The following is a 21,702-nucleotide window of genomic DNA, read 5'->3' as shown; positions in this document are numbered from 1 at the left end:
AAAGATACTTGCTTCTTGGATGAAAAGCTATGACAAACCTAGACATCATATTAAAAAACAGAGATATCACTTTGCCAACAGAGTCCATACTGTCAAAACTATGGTTTTTCCAGTAGGCATGTACAGATACGATAGTTGTAGTATAAAGAAGGTTGAGGGCTGAAGCATTGATGCTTTTGAACTGCAGTGCTGGAGAAGACTCTCAAGAATCCCTTGGACAGCAAGGAGATTAAACCTTTAATATTCATTGGAAGGACAGATGCTGAAGCTGAAGCTTCAATACTTTGGCAACCTGATGCGAAGAACTGCCTCATTGGAAAAGACCCTGATGCTGGGAAAGATTGAGGGCAGGAGGAGAAGGGGGCAATAGAGGATGAGACGGCTGGATAGTATCACCAACTCAATGGACATGAATTTGAGCAAATTCTCAGAGACAGTTCAAGACAGAGAAGCCTGACGTGCTGCAGTCCACGGAGTCACAGTCAGACACAACTTAGCAAGTAAGCAACAAAAGGACATTTACCAAGATACTCAGGCAAAATAAACCTTAACAAATAGAAAAGAACTAAAATCGTTAAAGTATGTTTTCTGATCATAACCAAACTAGTAAGTGCTACATGGTAGTTTGTTTTTCTTTGGTGTGTTTTTATTGTTTGACTTGGCAATTTTATAAATCCAGAGTATATTGCTTCATAATCAAGTTGACTCTTGTTTCCAAATGACTTCAAAGCTTAGCTATAATTTCAGTGTTTGTTACAGAGTATGTTTCAGTGCACAATACACATTTGAGTATCAGTTATCTTTATTTTCAAAGGAAATAAAACCAAAAGGCAAGTAACTATTTTAAATACCTCCTATGTGTTAGAATGAAAAAACAGTGTCACCTTGGACATTCTACCTCTTTACTTTAGAAAACAGCTCTTTAATTCTAAAGTATTCCATTTTTTTGTCTTATAGTCTGAGAATCACAATTTCAATTATTCCTGTAAAACATTCTTCTTTCAGTCTCAGGACCTTACGCAACACATTTCATCATATAGAGGCCTAACATAAACACTGAAGAACAGTGCAGACACCTTCAGAAACAAGATAAAGCAGACAACATATCAATGGTCACCATATAAACCAAATACAGCAATTGTGAATTCAGCAGTAAATGTTAATCCTGTACCATTGAGTAATCATACAAGTACCAGGTATGACATTTTCTGTTGTGACCTGCGTGCGTTCTAAGTTGCTTTAGTTGTGTCCGACTCTTAGCGACACCATGGACTGCAGTCCACCAGGCTCCTCTGTCCATGTGATTCTTCAGGTGAGAATACTGGACTGGATTGCCATGCCTTCCTCCAGGGCATCTCCCCGACCCAGAGATGGAACCTGAGTCTCAAGTCTTCTGCACTGGCAAGCAGGTTCTTTACCACCAGCGCCACCTGGGAAGCATGACACATGTTGTGACCGGTGATTTCTTAAAGGCAGATTGAAAAGTGGAAGAAAGTGAAAGTCGCCCAGTCTTGTCCGACTCTTTGCGACCCCATGCACTATACAGTCCATGGAATTCTCTAGGCCAGAATACTGGAGAGGGTAGTTTTCCCGGCTCCATGGGATCTTCCCAACCCAGGGATCGAACCCAGGTTTTCCACATTGCAAGTAGATTCTTTGCCAGCTGAGCCACAGGGAAGCCCAAGAATACTGGAGTGGGTAGCCTATCCCTTCTCCGGTGGATTTTCCTGACCAAGGAATCTAACCAATGTTTCCTGCATTGCAGGCGGATTCTGAGCTATCAGGGAAGCCTCAAAGGCAGGTTATTACACAACAAAAATCATATAATGCATGTACCATCTTTCTATTAAAACAAATTTTAGGAAAAAACATGTATTTACTGCAATTTTTCACCACTATGGACCACCTATTAAGATCTCACTAAACTCTGGGCCTGGGAACACAAATTTGAGAAATGATGCCTTAATGTTTCCTTTGACTAGTAATTCAATATCATTGCTTTTTTTTTGTTTGTTTAAATTCCTTTCTCTTGAGTAACAGTGTTCTGAAAGTGCTGAAAAACACTGGTTCAAGGAAAATATTTAGAAACTTAGACCCCTGAAATATGAGATGAAAACCAGAGCTTAAGAAAAGAGAAAAAGCACAGGAAATACAGAAACACAGTCAAATGAAACTATGACCACATAAAGGAATGGTTCTTTTTTAGGATTGGTAAGGATGTGTGGTGTTTGAGCAAAACTGGTTATCGGTCAGCTTTCTGCACTGAATGACAAGCTGGATTGTAACATCTCTAGGGCGGGTCACTCTGAAGTCCTCTACTCCTTAAAATGCAAGAGAGGGCCCTAGTTTGAGGACTTGTATTGCAGATTTCTGCTAATCACTGTTTCTACGTCTTTTTCATACAATCAAAAGCCACTAGGGGGAGAAACACGCCGAAAACCTGACCCTTATCAGTAGTGATCTCAAAACGTAACAGATCTTATTACTCTCCAGCAAAAAGAAGCTTCTATGGCACGCAGTATCAAACCACCACCCTGCATCTAATCTGGAACCAAAATGGTTTTTCTAAAGTCTCCATGGGCACTACGCGAAAAAAGCACGTGTTCTGAATGGTCAGAATGGAATCCTACAAGCTGACTCAAATCTGAAAAAAAGGACATTGCAAAAGGTCTCCCTGAGTGAGTCAAAGCATTGCAGAGGGCTACGGCAGCGCATTCCTCTTTCGGGATGGGCTACAACTTAACCTTACGTTGGCAAAAGGACGCGAAGCAACGTTTTGTAAAAGGCCTTCTACTATCGATATCCATTTCTGGTTAGCCACTGACAGAGGCGGTTAGCCACTACGTCCCCTCCCCTCGCCCTTATACGAGAGTAAGTCTCATTTCCTCTATGGGCGTAAAAGTGAATGGACCCGCTTGCTCCCGATACGCCTTTCTATATCTCAACCCAGCCCTACAGCTCGTAGAAACAGATAGGCGCATCCCTGCTGTTCGTACACCTGTGCCTCCACAAGATGACAAAACAGCCTCGCCAATGCAAAAGACGACAGCGTTAAATACCAGCGCTGCACGAAAATGAGCCACAAAGCCACTCAAACTTCGGGCACAAAACCAAGGCGCAGGCGCACTGGCACACTGTTACCCGATTTGCCCACTTCCCCCTCCTGGTCTCCGCAGTTTCACTTCCCCTCGTTTGGTTCTCTACTTCCGGGGCACAGTAGGCTCGGCCCCTCCTCAGCTCTTACCCTCCTCTACCCGAGGAGGGGGGAGTCGAGGGGGTGGGGAAGAGTTCGTTGTTTGTTTACACGATGTGAGCGGAAAAAGAGACCAATAAAGTTTATTCTGGAAACAAAAGGAAAAAAAAACAGGGGTGACAGAGAAAGGAGACGGGGGCGGGGGCGTGTGGCGGGGGCTAGCTGGGAGAGGCAGCGAGAAGGAGAAAGCGGCAGTTCCGGTGCCGCCGCTGCGGCCGCTGAGGTCTCGGGCTGCTGCCGCCGCGGCCGCTGGGGCTGGGGCCGCCGGCGAGGCAGGGCTCGGGCCCGGCCGGGCAGCTCCGGAGCGGCGGGGGAGAGGGGCCGGGAGGCGGGGGCTGTGCCGCCCGCTCTCCTCTCCCTCGGCGCCGCCGCCGCCGCCGCCCGCGGGGCTGGGACCCGATGCGGTTAGAGCCGTGGAGCTTCGAGGAGCCCCGAGCGTGAGTAGAACGCGGACAGGCCGGGAGCGGGCGCGGTCGGGATGGGGCCGGGTGGGTGCTGGGGACTCTCGGGCGCGCCCGCCGTCTTGGGCGGGGGCTGCCCGCCCGTCGTCTCTCCCAGCTTCGGCCCGCAGGAGAGTTCGCCTGCGATCCCCGCTCTCCTCCGCCTGCCGCTGGCCTCACCCAGATGCAGAGGCGAGGGCTCGCCGCTCCCTCTTTTCTCCCTCTGGCCGCCGCCTCGCTCTTCGTTTCCTTCCTCTCCCATTTTTGGGGATGGGGCGGCTAGAGACTGAGGAAGTGCGCCCAGGGCCGCCGCCCCGGCCGCGGTGGCTCGGTCCCCCGCGCCCTTGCACATCCACCCGACCCGCGAGCACCGCGGCGTGAGCGATCCCCGGTGCCAAACCGCGAGCTCTTCCTGAGGGGCTGTCACGCCCGAGGACTCCGACCGCGCCAGTCCGGCGACCCTGCGTTTGCCTCATACTGGGTTTAAATCGCCCGGCTGCGGCTTGGAAGGCTACATCCCCGTAGCCCGTAGTTCCTCTCCCACCCTTCCTCTCGAAGTTGTTTTTTTTCCTTTTAACCGAGACAGTCAAACGTATTGGATCTTTTCATTCATAGACCTGAGACATTGTCTCGCGATTTGTGTCTTTAGTAAGTCTGATATGTGATGCCTGCTTCATAGCTCCTAAGTGGCTCGGAAAGGTAGGGTAGCGCCCAGAATTGGACTGTGTAAACACCAGACGTTCAGCCAGTGTGTTTTGATCGCGGCTTGAGGGGTTTATTTTAGGATGCTAAAGAAATAGTGGCGATGATGGCTAGTTACCAGGCTTAGGAATCGAAAGCTGTTTTGGATGTCATTAATTGGGAAGCTGTTTACGTAGTTATATAAAGGGTAAGGGGAGCGCAATAAGAAGGGCTTCTGTGAAAACAGCCTTCATATTTTTTAATGAAGTAGAGTTGTGATTTCGTTTGGTGAAGCTTCCTCATTCCAGCACTGCGCCTTTGGGCACATGCAGTACATGGGTTTGCGAGATGATGTTTTGAATTGTAGTTTGTGAGGCCTGGGAGAACCCTTGGAAAACTTGGGTAGGTAAACTTCTGTTAACTCAAGTCATCAGGTAATTACTATGGCCACATTTGAACCACTGTGGGCAATACCGGTCGCATGTTTTCCTGCTCAGAAGCTGGGTTCTCTGGGTGTTTGCTTACATTGCACTGTACAAAATTTGTTTATGTACTGGATTGCGTGTTGTTAAGGAAAGACTTACAAAATACTGAAGATACCACGTTGCTAATTTATATAAATCACAGCACGTCTTTATTAATGGATCCTAGAAGCAACTGTAGTGTAAGAATTTGTTAATATGTCTGTTTTAACATTTTTAAAGACTGAATCATTGAATTCTGGTTGACAGCATAGATCTCTATCTAAACATCACATGTTCTGGAAAATTTTAATTATCAGATTACCTGTTCTGCAGTGTCATCAGCCAGAGTTATCTGAAGAGGGCCCAGTGGGGGTGTGGGGGGGCGGGTAGGGTGGGGGTATTTTGTTTGGTTTTCTGAGTTTTCTCATCGCACCTTTTTGGATAAAATTAAATTTCATCTGTAAGTTTTTTCAAAAGTTTCTTATAGGTTTTTTCCATCATTGTAAAATAGAGTGTTTTCCTATTAAAATCACAGAATAGATGATTGAAAGAAGTGATAACACATGGTAACAGTCATAGCATCATGGGGGAAATAAAGAGAAAATGAATGAATATTAACTTAATATTTTATCATTGATTCTGTGAATATAAAGTTTGAAAGACATTCCAATCAGTTTAGTTCAAGAATTAAAAATAGAAAAAAGAATTAAAAATGAACCGCATATAAATGCAGAACAGTGTTTTTATATGTCTGAAGTTTTTTTTCTCAATTTTTAGTAAGTTAAATATAGCATTAAGGAGATGTCACTAAATACAAATGCTGTAAACCCAAAAATTACTGCGTGAAAGTGTATCTTCTCATGGGCTAGATATATGTGAAAGGAGGACTGTAAAAGAGCAATGGCTTTGCCTGGAACAACTCCTTCTTAAAGCAGAGTTTCCTTCCTGTCAGTATAAGAGCCTCTCCATCCCAAATAAATATTACCTTAAAAAAAAAAAAAAAGGTAAATTTACAAGTAAGATACTTAAATGATAAGATAGGTCATACATTTCCAAAAAGAGTTCACTTGTTTCCTTTATTGAATTAAGAATTTTTTAACATTTACTATTACCATTTAAAAGTCATTTGCTCTGTTGATCTGTTTATCTGAAAAGGGCTAACTTAATCCCATTTGATCTCTTTAGCAACAAAAATAGCATTAAAAGGATCACTTCTCTATTTTATTATTTAAATATCTTGAATTTCAAGGGAGGGGTGATTCTGTAAATGAAATGTGTTTCTTAAGCATCATAAAAGATTTTATCTCTGAAAATATTTATGATCCTTAAATTTGTGCAAGTTTAGAAGCATAAATCTTGGAAAATCAAGGTTTATATTAGTATAGTTATTGAGCTGTTTTTTTAAGTATGTTTATCTTGAGCTACAAAACAATCCTGTAGAGAAGGCAGTACTGCTGTCTCTGAGAAATGACATTTTAATCTAAGGTCGGACAAGTATCAGGTGACAGACTCATTGACAAAATGAATGCTTTGTGACTCCTTTCGTTCTATTATGCTACCTCTAACTTGCTCCACCCTGCTTTTTTTTTTTCAGCCTGCTTTTTTATAAAGAAACTAGAGCCCATAGATCACCTTTTCCCTTATTTATAGTAATAAATGGATGTGTTTAATTCCCCATATAGCTTAAACAGTGGTTTTTGATTCTGGCCACACATTAGAATCGTCTAGTTAGCTTTTTAAAAATATCAGTGCCAGGGTCTCGTTCCTGGAGATTCTGGTTTAATTGGTCTGAGATGGAGCCCAGACATCTGTTTAAGTTCCCCAGGTAATTCTAATAGACACGATTGTAAAGCCCTTGCTTTCTAAGACCCGTATGATTTGTTTCTTTTCTTCTAATTTCATCTCTCCTTTTTCTTCCTACAGCTCCCTTGGCCTTTTCCTGCTTCATGTGCCAGTGCTATTTGCTTTTCATGAGACATTTGCACACTCCATACCCCTTGTTTAACTGGCTGACTCCTACTCACTTTTCGTATCAGTTCCTTTGAAAAGTCTAGTCTGGGTCAGGTGCCCTTGCTTCCTGTTCCCATAACATCTTGTGCTCTTACTGTCAGAGCATGGACTCAGTGCATTGGCAATTGCCAGTTTATTTGTCTGTGTCTTCCACCAAGATGTAAATTTCATGAGAACGCTAGGGGTTTTATCTTATACAGTTATGTTCTCATTGTCAAGTACAGTAGCCAGTACATAGTAGAGTTATTCAGTAAATAAATACATTGACAGCAGACTTCTTTACAACATTAATAATTTACAAATGCTTATTGAGTTTTTATACTATATTTGTTCACTAAAAATATACATCCCTAACCTGCCACACATATGTATTTTAATTGGAGACATTTGGGATGTTCTAAAGTACATATAAATTATATCGAGTGACACTCAAACCCCCCCCACACACACACACAAATAATTAAACACAGAACCATGCTAGAAATCAGGAGATGTGAATTCAGATCCTAACCTCACCACAAGAGTGTGTCCTTGGGCAAGTCTCAATCTTTTAGGGCCTCAGTTTCCTCGTCTGTATTGTACTGAATGCTCTATATGGTACTACTCAGTGCTTTAGCCTTAAAAACCTATGAGTACTAAAAATACTGACTTTGGAAAATCTGAACCTCCTTGGTTCAAACCCTGGCTTCTATGCTTACTGGCAGAATTACTTTGGACAGATTTCTTAATATGTATAATGAGAGTAATTACTACTCAACAGAGTTGTTATTGTTTTTGTTTTTGTTGAATTAAATGAGTGTAGATCCAGGAAAGTTTTGGCCAGGATCAGATGCCTAATACATGTTCATTTCCTTTCCCCTTTGAAAGTGTTAGATCTCATGAGTGGACTTATCTGAGATAAGAAAAAAGATAGTTTATGTAATACATCCTGTTTTCCACTTTGCTGACTGCTAACTTTACAGGTGTGACTAGGGACCAAGAACCACATGGCTTTTAGTTTCATTTTCTTGGAACCCTATTCCACTGTCAAACATCCAGGTGTTAGTTAACCTGCCTGGGAAATAATTATGCCTTGAAGTTTGAACCATGACAGGAGCGTCCCTGATAGCTCAGTGGGTAAAGAATCTCCCTGTAGTTCAGGAGACTCAGGTTTGATCCCTGGGTGGGGAAGATCCCTTGGAGAAGGAAATGGTAAACCACTCCAGTATTCATTCATGCCTGGAAAAATCCCATGGACAGAGGAGCCTGGCGGGTTATAGTCGATGGGTCCCAAGAGTCAGACATGACTTAGCAACTAAGCCACCATGACAGGGTAGCAAGTATCAAGCTATTTCTATATCATAATACATAATATGCAGGAAGGGAGAATCTGAACTGATGACCTCATACCATCGCCAAAGATCAGTAAAATCAGACCTGACCATTCCAAAAGAATGGAACAGATTAAAACTAAGAGTGATTTACAAAAAAGACTCAGGTTTTGGTGAAGTCTCTGTTTGCCAGGCCTTAAAATTCAGGGAGTTTTTTTATTTAGTAAATTTTAGTAAAAATTATTTAGTAAATAGTAATTTTATTTAGTAATTTCCAGGAGATATAGGAAGTATACCTCTGGTCAGGACCAATTGCAGAAGGTTGTTCTCGATGTCAGATTAGCAGTTACAGGTGTCAGTTAGCAAACTGAAATTACTGATATTTTCCTCTGGGAGCTTTGTATCAATTTTATGTGTTTATTTTAACCTTTATTTAGTAACCTTTATTTATTTGGTGACACAGTGTAACAATATCTCTGCTGAAGTTTCTTAATGCCAATCTTATTTTTGTATAAATCAAATTGGCTTGTCTGAGTTTTCCCTTAAGTTTATGTCTTTGTTTTGTTTTTAATTTTTTAACGACTTCAGCGTATTATTTATATATTTATTTTTATTTGTTGGCCACACCTCAGGGCATGTGGGATCTCAGTACCCCAATCAGGGATCAAACCCACATGCCCTGCAGTGGAAGCATGGAATCTTAATCACTGGACCACCAGGGAAGTCCCTTAAGCTTATATTTAAAGTGAACTTTATTAATTATCTTTTAAGAAAAGATACTGTAATAAAAATTAAAAATAGTGGTGGAGAAACTGAAGTCCTAAGGGTGTAAAAAAGAAGCATGAGGCAACACAACAGTGAAGTCTAAGGATTCGACTTAAAGGCTTGTGGTTTCCATTGTTCAGAAAGGTTATTCAGCCTTAGATAAACTGATAATGTTTTATAGCCACTTACGTTATTTGTATTTAATCCTTTATTAATATGAATCAGTTGATACTGGTTAAGAAATTTTTATGTGTTCTCTCTCCCTAGCCTCAACTGTACAATTTGGGGAGTTTAATGTCAAAATACTTTAATAAAAAGTTTCTAAGTTTATAATAAAAGTGGTGGCTTAGAGCTATTTCTTCAAGTTTAATGTTTCTTACAGTGAAACTGTTTTTAGAATGGATTATAATGCTCTGGTTTGGATGGCTGAAAGACCAAATTCCAATCCCAAACTGCCGCTTTGTATTTGTCTATGGGGGAAAGGAGGCAGACCATATCACATCTTTGCTGCTCTTTAATATGCTACTTGCTAGTAACTCATTAATTAATGAGATAGTTTAAGTAATCCCAGTTCTATACAATTATTTAAAAGAAAATGTGTACAGACTAATTATTTTAAATTTATACCTAGTACAGGAATAACACACTTCAGCGTTTGGTCTGACAATTAAACACTCATCTCTTCATATCATTTTGCTAGTTAGCTTGATAGTTTATCTGAATTACACTCATTTATAAGAGGTTAAGTTTTAGTATCTTTTAGTATTAATAGTAATTGGAATTGTTACAAAGGAGTCACTGTGTTAGGGCCAGCATTACCATTTGAAATAAGTGTGAGATTTTACAAAAGGTAGAAGTTAAGTATTCTTACAGACAATGCTTATCTGGTACACTTCAGGTTTTAAATATTTGTGTAGTGGAAACCAAGGAAGTCAGTGTTGTGATGTAAAAATAGCTGCATTAGGATAAAAACATTCTGTTCTGATCATAATTCTCTTGCCAGACTCACCAGGGGTTAGTAAAATTCTGTAGAGAGACGCATCTTATAAAGCACTATAGAAATTTAAAGCAATATTATGAGGATAATTTTAGGAGGAGACTGTGTTCATTCTTGTATCCTTAGCACCTAGCATAGTACCCAAAAGTAGGTGATCAGTAAGTGATATTTTTGCAGTAGAATCATAACTGGGGATCAAAACACTTATCTTTCTATCAGTTAGTAGCTGTATACTTTAAACTATCTGAAAATTAATAAATTGCTATGTGTCAGTCTTAGTTGATCATTTACTGTGTATAGGTTCGAATTATAGGAGGTATTTTTCTATAAGTAAACTAGTTGCATATTTCCATTGATGTTTGTAGACATTTTTAACAAAGATTAATAGGTTAGGAATAGCTATTTCCTAGAAGAACACTGAATCAGGAGTCTGAGAATCTAGGTTCTATCTAGCTCTTTGGCCTTAGATCTTGACCTTTTAGTACTTGTTTGATTCCTAGCATTTTAAAGCCTATTTTTTATTTCAGGGAGGACTAAGTAAGCCATTCCCTAGAGAGAAGATGGCCTATCTCAGTTTATTGTTATCTTCAGAAGAGAAAATCTCTTTTATCTACTTGTTTATAAATTTGCACATATTTGAAGGCCCTTCTGGGAAATTCTGACAGAAAAAAACTGCCATCAGAAAAGAATGGACTGGAAAGATTTTTTGCTTTCTCTCCAAAACTGTCAGGGACTTGGGAGGATCAAACTTACAGCAGGCATGCCCTTTTTGGTTACTGGCACTGAGAGCAGTTAAGTTTCTGACAGACATTGAAAGCAGATCATCCGTTGCACTCCAGTTACCAGGGTTTTGAAGGCTGGCAAACCTGTCTCAGCACCCTTAATAGCCATTGGCAATCTTCCTTACTTTAGTTAAAGACTTCTAGGAAAATACGTCCCATAATTTCCTTTGGTAACCCATCCCACTAGTTGGTTTTCAGAAAATACGTTCTAATCTTAGAAACATAATTCCAGAGGCAGAGTAAGGCTCTTTTTTCAGATGTGTCCTCTGTTGTACATAAAAATGTATGAAAAGATGGAAAAACTAATTGTCCTTAATCAGGAAACAGTGATGTGTATGCTATTGATTTGTTGTTTCTATAAAAGTTCAAGTCACTCACTTTCAACTTTTGAATAGGTTTTAACCAGCAAACTGTTCAGGTAATGAGATATTATGTAGAATTATTTTGATTATGTACTTCATTTTTCAACAAGCTAAGCAGATTTGGGTTGCTCTTTGACAGATCATGCTTTTCCAAGTGCTTGTCTAATGGACTTACTGCAGGTCTAGACCTGAAAGTACTATTGCATTTTGAAACAATTGATTGCCTTTAGCCTGAAAGCAAGTGAATTGTGTGTGTTTTGGGTTTTTTCCTTAAGAGGTTAACCTCTTGACAGGTACAAAATCCTTCGAGTTTTCTGCCAAATAAGCTAGTACTCTGGAATATAGATTTTTGGAACATATCATCAAAAGTCAATCCACATTAAAGGTAAAAATTATTGGGAAAAAGATTAAAATTAGGCACTATTGTAAAGTCAGTATGAAATCAAACTACATATGACAGCAAAGAAAGGAAAAATTACATTTTCACATTGTCATTTTATACTTATTGTAAAGATTAATAGTAACATCATTTTATTTTCCCTATGAAGATTTCCTTAAAATCTAGTGGCTTCTTTTTTTCTTTGCAGTTGATACCTTGATAGGCAGCATCTTAAAGTATTTATGAAAGTGATATTTGTATTCTTTCTCTATATACCAATTGTAAAGGTTAGACATGACTTTTTCAAAGCAGTTTCTGTACTTGATAATTAACAGTGGTAGTAAGATTCAAAGCAGTTTATAATGTTAGTAATGTTATGGTTCAGAGACTGGTAGTTTGTTTTCTCTTCAGTATAAGGGACCAACTTTCAACTTTCTTAGTGATATTGTAGGACTTAAGATTTACTCAAAATCACTGTGAGTAATTTTGACTGTTTCTGTGCAGTGAGAGCCTAAAGCCTTGTGTTGTTCACAGACGCTACTAATATTCAGCTAAATGATCTACTGATGTGCAGTGACTAAAGCACAGCTAAACGTGTCGTGTGATGGTGTTTTGTTGAGTTTAAATATCAGATACATAAATCTGTTGAGTACATTCCTCTTGCAGATAATATTTTTCCCCAGTCACAATGGGGTCAAGTAGTCTTAACAACCGTGCAGGATATTTAAAGTCAGAACAGTCTTAGAAAATCCATAAAATATGGTCAGTGTGTGTAGGCTTCTTCAATTTTTCTTTTCCTAAATATATGTCCCAATGGCTAAGAGCATGTGCTCTGAAACCAGACTATCAAAATTACTAGTTTTGTAATTAAGAGCAAAATTATTTACCTGTCTAGGTTAAATAGTCTCTTGTTCATTCACCACGTTGTGTCTGACTCTTTGCAACTTCATGGACTGCAGCATGCTGGGCCTCTCTGGGTTAATACATAATTCCTTATTTGTAGAAGAGGGATAATAACAGTACCTACATCATAATATTATAATGAAGGTTAAATGCCAAATACATGAAAGCATTTAGAACAATGCCTACCATCAGCCTACCAGGCTCCTCCATCCATGGGGTTTTCTAGGCAAGAGTACTGGAGTGGGTTGCCATTGCCTTCTCCGAGTACATAGTAAGCACTCAGCAAAAATCTGTATGCTGCTTGAGAGCATTAACCATGTCATGTTCATTAGTTCATTTTGGGGTTTTAACATTTTGTAGTGAATTGAATCCTGGCCATTTTGAGAATTTACTAATGGATCCTATCTCTGAAGAATGAGTAAGGTTCCTGTCTAACCAACTTCCGGAGAAGGCAATGGCACCGCACTCCAGTACTCTTGCCTGGAAAATCCCATGGACAGAGGAGCCTGGTGGGCTGCAGTCCATGGGGTAGCTAAGAGTCGGACACTACTGAGCGACTTCACTTTCACTTTCACGCATTGGAGAAGGAAATGGCAACCCCACTCCAGTGTTCTTGCCTGGAGAATCCCAGGAATGGGGGAGGCTGGTGGGCTGCCATCTATGGGGTCGCACAGAGTCAGACACGACTGAAGCAGCAGCAGCAGCAGCAGCCGCAGCAGCAGCAGCAGCAGCTAACAAACTTCTTGACATTACTGCTTGCTTTTGTTCTATTACAGTTTTTTAAAGTTTCATACTCACTCTGAGAATTTGAATTCTATTTCATACCTAAGAGAAGTTAGCATATAGAGATTCAGCATGATTGGAATGAGGGATTTGTGGACAAAAAGGAATTAAGTAAATGGATGTACATTTTTCACATCTAATCTGAGCTTCCTGTGGATTAATTTTCCCTGTCCAATCTTAGAATCTCAGAATCCCCAACAGATATCTTTTTTCTTTTTTTATTGAAGTATGACTGATTTACAATATTAAATTAGTTTCAGGTGAACAACATAGAAATTCAATGTTTTTCTAGATTATACCCCATTTAAAGTTTTTGTAAAATATTGGCTATCTTCATATGCTGAACAGTATGTCCTTATAGCCTGTTTATTTTATATTTATTTATTAATTTGTAGCTCTTGACTTCCTACCCCTATATTTCTCCTCCACTTCCCTCCTCCCCACTGGAAGCCACTAGTTCTCAATATTTGTGAGTCTGTTTCTGTTCTGTTATATTTTGGCGTTTATTTTTTAGATTCCATGTAAGTGGTAACATAGAATATTTCTTTCTCTTTATGACTTATTTCACCAAGCATAATACTCTTGAGGTTCATCCATGTTGTTGCAGATAGCAAAATTTCATTCTTTCTATGGCTGAGTAATATTCCATTGTATGCATACATACCACATCTTCATCCGTTTTCATCTGTTGGTGGACATTAAAGTTGCTTCCATCTCTTGGCAGTTATAAATAATGTTGGTATAACCCTGATGGTTCAGCCGGTAAAGAATCCGCCAGCAATGCAGGAGACACAGGAGATGGGGGTTCAGTCTCTGAGTCAGGAAGATCTGGAGGAGGAAAATGGCAACGCACTCCAGTATTCTTGCCTGAAAAGTCCCATGGACAGAGGATACAGGCAGGCTACAATCCAAAGGGTCGCAGAGTCAGACATGACTGAGTGGCTAAGCATGCAATATTCATGAACATTAGGGTACCTGTATATTTTTGAATTATAATTTTGTTCTCTTTGGATATATACCCAGGAGAAAAGGAATTGCTGGATCACATAACAGTTCTATTTTTAGTTTTTTGAGGAACCTCCATACTGTTTTCCACAGCGGCCACACCAATTAACAGTCCCACCAACAGTGTACAGAGTTTCCCTTTATTCCACATTTGCACAAATATTTGTTATTTGTGGTGTTTTTGATGATAGCCATTCTCACAGGTGTGAGGTAGTATCTCAGTTGTGGTTTTAATTTGCATTTCTCTAACGATTTACAAGCTTGAGCATCTTTCTGTGTGCCTGTTGGCTGTCTGTGTGTTGTCTTTGGGAAAATGTCTGTTCAGGTCTTCTGCACACTTTTCAATTGGGTTGTTTGTTTTGTTTTGTTTTTTTTTTTTTTTTTTTTGGTGTTGGGTTGTGTGAGCTCTTTATATGTTTTGGATGTTACCCCTTATCGGTCATATCATTTGCAGATATTTTCTCCTATTCTTTAGGTTGTCTTTTTGTTTTGTTAATGGTTTGCTTTGCTATGCAAAAGCTTTTAAGCTTAATTAGGTTTCACTTACTTTTGCTTTTCTTTTCTTTGACTTTAGGAGACAGATCCAGAAAACACAATTTATGTCAGAGATTGTTCTGCCTATGTGTTCTTCTAGGAGTTTTATGTTTTCCAGTCTTACAGTTAGGTCTTTAATTCATCTTAAGTTTATTTTTGCTTATGGTGTGAGAAAATGCTCTAGTTTCATTCTTTTGCTGTTCATTTTTCCCAGCACCGCTTATTGAAGAGACTGTCTTTTCTCTGTTCTATTTTCTTGTCTCCTTTGTTGTAGATTAATTAACCACAGGTGCATGAATTTATCTCTGGGCTCTTTATTTTCTTTCATGAATCCGTCTGTTTTTGTGCCAATACCTTGATGATTTGATAACTGTAACTTTGTAGTGTAATCTTAACTCCAGCTCTGTTCTTTTTTCTCAAATGGTATTGGTTATTTGGGATCTTTTGTGGTTCAATATAAATTTAAGATTGTTTGTTCTAGTTCTGTAGATGTCTTGTATATTTTGACAGGAATTGTATTAAACCTGTAGATTGCTTTCAGTAGTATGGACATTTTAACAACATTAATTCTTCTAGTCCATGAACGCAGGATTTTTTGTATTACTTTGTATTATCTTCAGTATCCTTCATCAGTGTTTTATAGTTTTCGGAATATAGGTCTTTCATCTCCTTGGTTAAGTATATTCCTTGATATTTTATTATTTTTGATGTGATTTTATATGGGGTTGTTTTCTTACCTTCTAGTAGTTCGTTGTTAGTGTATTAAAAAAGCAACTGACTCATATAAACTAATTTTGTATCCTGCAGCTTTACTGAATTCATGTTCTAATAATTTTTGCGTAGAAACTTTAGAGTTTTCTATATATAGTATCATATCATCTACAAATTGGAGAAGGCAATGGCACCCCACTCTAGTACTCTTGCCTGGAAAATCCTGTGGGTGGAGGAGCCTGGTAGGCTGCAGTCCATGGGGTCGCTAGGAGTCAGACATGACTGAGCAACTTCACTTTCACTTTTCACTTTCATGCATTGAAGAAAGAAATGGCAACCCACTCCAGTGTTCTTACCTGGAGAATCCCAGGGATGGCCAGCCTGGTGGGTGCCGTCTGTGGGGTCACACAGAGTCGTGGGTGTCATTTGTGGAGTCGCACAGAGTCGGACAGGACTGAAGCAACTTAGCAGCAGCAGCATCTACAAATAGTGAGTTTTACTTCTTTCCTTGGCTTCTACTTCTTTCTCTTGTCTGATTTCTGTGGCTAGGATTTCCAGTACTGTGTTAAATAGAAGTGGCAAGAGTGGGCATCCTTGTCTTATTCCTGGTTTTAGAGGACAAGCTCAAAGCTTTTCACCATTGAGTGTGATATTATCTGTGGGTTTACCATGCTGCTGCTGCTGTCACTAAGTAATGTCCAGTCCTTCGCGATCTCACGGAATATAGCCTGCCAGGCAAGAATACTGGAGTGGGTTGGCATTTCCTTCTCCATAGGATCTTCCCAAACCCATGTCTCCTGCTTGGCAGGTGGATCCTTTACAACTGAACCACCTGGGAAGCCCTGGGTTTGTCGTAGATGGCCTTTATTATGTTGAGATATGCTCCCACTATACCAACTTTGCTGAGAGTTTTTATCATGAATGGATGCCAGATTTTGTTAGATGCTTTTTCTCCATCTATTGAGATAATCATGTGGTTTTATCCTTTCTTTTGTTAATGTGGGATATCACACTGATTTGGAGATATTAATTATCCTTGCATCCCTGGAATAAAATGCACTTGACCATGGTATATGATCCTTTTGATTTATTTGTAAATTCTGTTTGCTAATATTTTGTCAAGGGTTTTTGTATCTATATTCGTCAGAGATATTGACCTGTAATTTTCTTTTTTTGCAGTATTATTTGTTTGATTTTGGTTTCAGGGTAATGGTAGCCTCATAGAATGAATTTGAGAGTGTTCTTCCTCTTCAGTTTTTTTGGAATAGTTTGAGAAGTATGGATATTAGCTCTTCTTTATATAATTGATAGAATTCCTCTGAAGCCCACTGGTTCTGGACTTTTGTTTGCCCCCCGCCCCCAGCAACTATCTTAATAGCACTCTACCATGGGGCTTCCCTGGTATCTCAGTGGTAAAGAATTTGCCTGACAGTGCAGGAGACGTGGGTTTGATCTCTGGGTCAGGAAGATCCCCTGGAGAAAAAAATGGCGACCCACTCCAGTGTTTTTGCCTGGGAAATTCCGTGGACAGTGGAGTCTGGGGGGCTGTAGTCCATGGGGTCGCAAACAATCGGACACAGCTTAACAAATAAACAACAAATTGAAGCAGTAATTGTTACATGCTACTGGGTATTTCCTTTCCCTGTCTTTCTTCATGCACTAGATGGTGATTGTGTCATATTGTCACATAGCTGTTGTGTTACATAGCTTTTGTAGAATTCTCATGTCGTGTTTTAAAGCTTCTCCATTATACTTGCTGTGACGCCTTAATGAATACAAATTTAACTCTTGTGAATCATTCTGTTCGTTACCTAGTTTACACTGACTGGACATTGTGTAAACCTTACAAGTTATTTACATGAAAATAAGGAAAGCAGTCATGTGTTCTGAATATTTTCATCAGTTTATCTCTTAAGTCTTTGCCTTAATCACTAAGGTAACTAGTTACCTGGCATCATAGATGGAAGTTTATGTGGCATCACCTACCTGGTTTCAGTACCATGGTTGGCACCTTATATAAATGAGACTGTTAGTTAGTATTTATGTTTTTGGTAACTCTGTGTGAATTTGTTTTCTTACCTCTTTTAGCTTTTAACAGTTTTCACTAGACCGCTCTTGATGGTCATACAAGGTAATTTATTTTTCTCAAGTTGATGATTCCATAGTCTGTCTATCATATAACAGGAAAATAATAGCAGTAAAACCTGCACACTTAAAAAAAACTTCATACATTATTGTAATTAATTCATATGGAGATTGCTTAAGAAAGTGTCTATCATTTTTGGCATAATTGTTCAACATTTTTCATTATTACTTACTCTTAAAGAATTGTTAGCATACTCCCAAGCATTTTTTATGCATGTAAAACTGTATAGAATTTTGTGTCTTTGGGGAGGGGGGAATGATACGCATAATGAAAAGTTTTTTTAAAAAAACTGGCAGTGGACTGCCCTTGTACTGACAGAATTAATTGACAGTCTGTGGGAGAAAATTTCTTTTATTTTCTAAATGTACCTACTAATATATAAATTTTTTTAGTTACCTCAAACCCAGCAGCAGCGAACTTTAATACCATGAATCTGGGAAAGGGGAATGTTATGGACTTTATGCGTGTTACTCCCTTAATCTTCACAGTAGCACTTCAGTATGCATCCTCTCTTCATTTCACAGGTTAGGAAACTGAAGTTCCACATCTGATCAGTACAGTGGAATTGCATCACAGTCAGTTTACAAGAATCCAGTTATACATATTAATACTAAGCCGAAAGTAAAAGCATGAGGAAAGCAGTCATTTACATATTGCAGTCACATTGCACTACTGAGCTTTTGCTTAAAGTAGACATGAAATTAAAGATGTGAATTTCCTGTTACCTCAAACTGGTTTCAGTGTGTAGGCATGGACTCACTGTGTTGAGTGTGATTCTGTTATTCAGACCTGTGTGATGTTCATGCAGTATGACCTCTAATACCATTTCTCTTGTGTAGAACTAAAGAAACAGCAACATGTTCCAATGTTGAAAGAGAAACTGTTGTTTTAGACTTGCTGAGCAATTGTGTTGATTTCTAAGGTGGCCTATAGACATGACCACAACAAATTATCATCTCTCTGGTACATGCATGGACATGTGGAAATCCACACCATTTTAAATACTAGATATATTTATGTATTCTGTATATAATTTTGTGTTCTAAATTGATGTATATATTAATATATTATCATCTTTACACAAAACATTTTTGTACAAGGTGGTATACAAAAAAACATACATTATAATTTATGGGGGATTTAAGAGACCTTTTTTCAGGAAAATGTTGGCTCTAAATCCACAGACTATGTATGTGATGTTTGCTGGTATACACCCACGACCTAGTATGTTACCAAGTATAAGGTTTATTGAATAAATGGGGAAAAAATGTTTAATCATTCAGCAACTTAAGTTTTTTTAAAATAAAAATATACATATGGTGATCACATTTTCTCAGCCCAGATTTTGAAGGCACTTTTGAAAAATCTGCTTTATCCCCCAGATGGATTAGTCTTAAATCATATTAGAACAGTAAGAAAATAGAATATTAGAAATTGCAACTGTCTCATAACATCTGGTCCTAATATGACCACTAGACTTACTGTTATTTATGTTTCTTTCCTTTCTCCCATCTGTTCTTTTATATGCATATGAATTTGCTGAAGGAAGTACAACCATACTAGACAGAATTTATTTTATGAAAACCTAAATGGGTTTCTGCTCTTTCACCTAGAAAAATGGAAAGACTAGAGATAGAAAATATAAATAGGGTGACAAATCTATGTGTTATTCTTACCTCCTTATGTAATATTTATTCCCTTTGTACAACCCCTTCTTCAGTTCCCATCTGGTTTCTGAAAGGAAGAAGAATTTCCCCTCAGTCCCTTGAAAGAGCTGAGCTGCCAGATATTATTCTTTTTTAGCTGGTCCAGAAGACGTGTCTCCTGGGCCATGAAGACATGATCTCTTTCTTACATTGGCAGGGGAGGAAAGGCTTGATACAGTGAAATAGGACATTTGCTTGTAATGCTAGATCAGAACCAGAATATCTAACCTACCTGCTAACTGCATGACATTGAATAAGCCACTAATGATTCATAAGCCTGAAAAGTTGATGCTGTGTGGCTAGTGACTGAAGAGATATTTTCAAGGTAGTACTATGTTCCAGACAGAGAAGGAAATGGCAGCCCACTCCAGTGTTCTTGTCTGGAGAATCCCATGGATGGAGGGGCCTGGTGGACTGCCGTCTGTGGGGTTGCAAAGAGTCAGACACGACTGAGCAACTAACACACACACACAGTATGTTCCAGAAGTGAGCTTATGCAAACAAACTTTAAGGATGTAGAAGTAGCTCAGTTGTGTCCGACTCTTTGCAATCCCATAGACTGTTGTCTACCAGGCTCCTCCATCCATGTGGGTTTCCATTTCCTTCTCCAGGGGATCTTCCTGACCCAGGGATCAAACCAGGTCTCCCACATAGCAGGCAGACATTTTACCATCTGAGCCACCAGGGAAGCCCCAAGGATGTAGAACTCAAATGAAATAGCAACTGTAAATAAAATAGGAGGGAAAATAAGTCAACAATATATTGTCTATTTATGATTACCAAATAGAAATTATTCTAAATGAAGAGGTGGCTTAATATGAAATTTTACAATTCATAGATCAATAAATCCAATAAGGGAAGTAAAGATCATATCAATAAATATGGAAAAGAAAGTAATAATTTCCTTTTGTTTCTTTAAAACCAGGAACAAAGAGAAGTTTTAACAAAATATATCAAACTGAAAGCTGAAATAATGGTTAATGGTGAAACACTAGAGAAGTAACCATTTTTTAAAATTTGGAAACCTATTATCACTATATTGTTATATAAATTGTTCTGGAAGTTCTGACCAATACAGTAAGACTTGAAATAGAAACAAGAGGAGTAAATACTAAAAAAGAAGCCACACAGTCCCATTTTCAGTATGATGTAGTTGCATTTGGAGGAAAACTAATTGAGAAATTACTAGATTTAGTGAGAAAAGAATATAGAGTAACTAGATTTAAGACAAATGGTTTAAAATTAGTGGTTCTCGTTTATGGTAGCAATAATTGTTTAGAAAATATATTTAATATAAAAGAAATAATTTTTAACAATATACCAAAGAGAGTTAAATTATGTTCATAAGAAATATATGAACTCATGTGAAGAAACCTAAAAACTAATGAAATATAGACAGAGTATGGGTACAATGAGGAGAGTGTCATTGCTACTGTTATAAGTACCAGTTTGTCTCAAGCACAACTATGAATTTAACATAATCCTAATTCTTCAAAATGTCAGAAATTTGAACAAGAGACTAAAACAGGTAAAGTGAAATAGATTCTAAGTGAAAAATGAAGAACAATGTCAGAGAGCTAATCCTATCACCCTATTAGATATGAAAATATACTATAAAATGCTAATAGTAAATCAAGGACTTGGATTCTGGTATAAGCATTGATAGTAAAGTTGGTAAAGGAAATAAAGATCCCAGAAACAGACATTCTGAATGTAAAATGGGAGTTCAGAAATCAGTAGAAAAAGGAAGACATTCAATAATTGTTTTTGAGAGCATTAAGTAGAAAAACAAAATCAATTTGATCTTTATCTCATCTTCTATAACAGAATAAATTCTGGATTAATTGAAGGGTTAAGTGAAATAAATATTTTTATGCTAAGATCGTAATGACCCAGATAACCACGATGGTGTGATCACTCACCTAGAGCCAGACATCCTGGAGTATGAAGTCAAGTGGGCTTTAGGAGGCATCACTACGAACAAAGCTAGTGAAGGTGATGGAATTCCAGCTGAGCTATTTCAGATCCTAAAAGATAATGCTATGAAAGTGCTTCAGTTCATATGCCAGCAAATTTGGAAAACTCAGCAGTGGCCACAGGACTGGAAGAGGTCAATTTTCATTCCAGTCCCAAAGAAAGGCAATGCCAAAGAATGTTCAGACTACCACACAAAAGGACTTATCTCACACGCTAGCGGAGTAATGCTCAAGATTCTCCAGGCCAGGCTTCAACAGTATGTGAACCGTGAACTTCCAGATGTTCAAGCTGGTTTTAGAAAAGGCAGAGGAACCAGAGATCAAATTGCCAACATCCGTTGGATCATTGAAAAAACAAGAGAGTTCCAGAAAAACATCTACTTCTGTTTTATTGACTTTGCCAAAGCCTTTTGACGGTGAGGATCACCACAGACTGTGGAAAATTCTGAGAGAGATGGGAATACCAGACCACCTGACCTGCCTCCTGAGAAATCT

General features: G+C 38.7%; 1 protein-coding gene across 1 annotated transcript in view; it reads left to right on the top strand.

Annotated features, from left to right (window-relative positions):
- Window positions 1-3,252: 3,252 nt before the first annotated feature.
- Window positions 3,253-21,702, top strand: part of PIK3CA (phosphatidylinositol-4,5-bisphosphate 3-kinase catalytic subunit alpha) — an 83,319-nt gene continuing 64,869 nt past the window's right edge. Inside the window, exon 1 of the mRNA XM_069559434.1 lies at window positions 3,253-3,690. The gene's annotated coding sequence lies outside the window, so the exon portion shown is untranslated. The remainder of the gene's footprint in view (window positions 3,691-21,702) is intronic.

The sequence above is a fragment of the Ovis canadensis genome, chromosome 1, assembly GCF_042477335.2.
Source record: "Ovis canadensis isolate MfBH-ARS-UI-01 breed Bighorn chromosome 1, ARS-UI_OviCan_v2, whole genome shotgun sequence".
Taxonomy (NCBI): Eukaryota; Metazoa; Chordata; class Mammalia; order Artiodactyla; family Bovidae; genus Ovis; species Ovis canadensis.
Note: the sequence above shows the minus strand (reverse complement) of the source record. Positions and strands in the feature narration are given on the sequence as shown.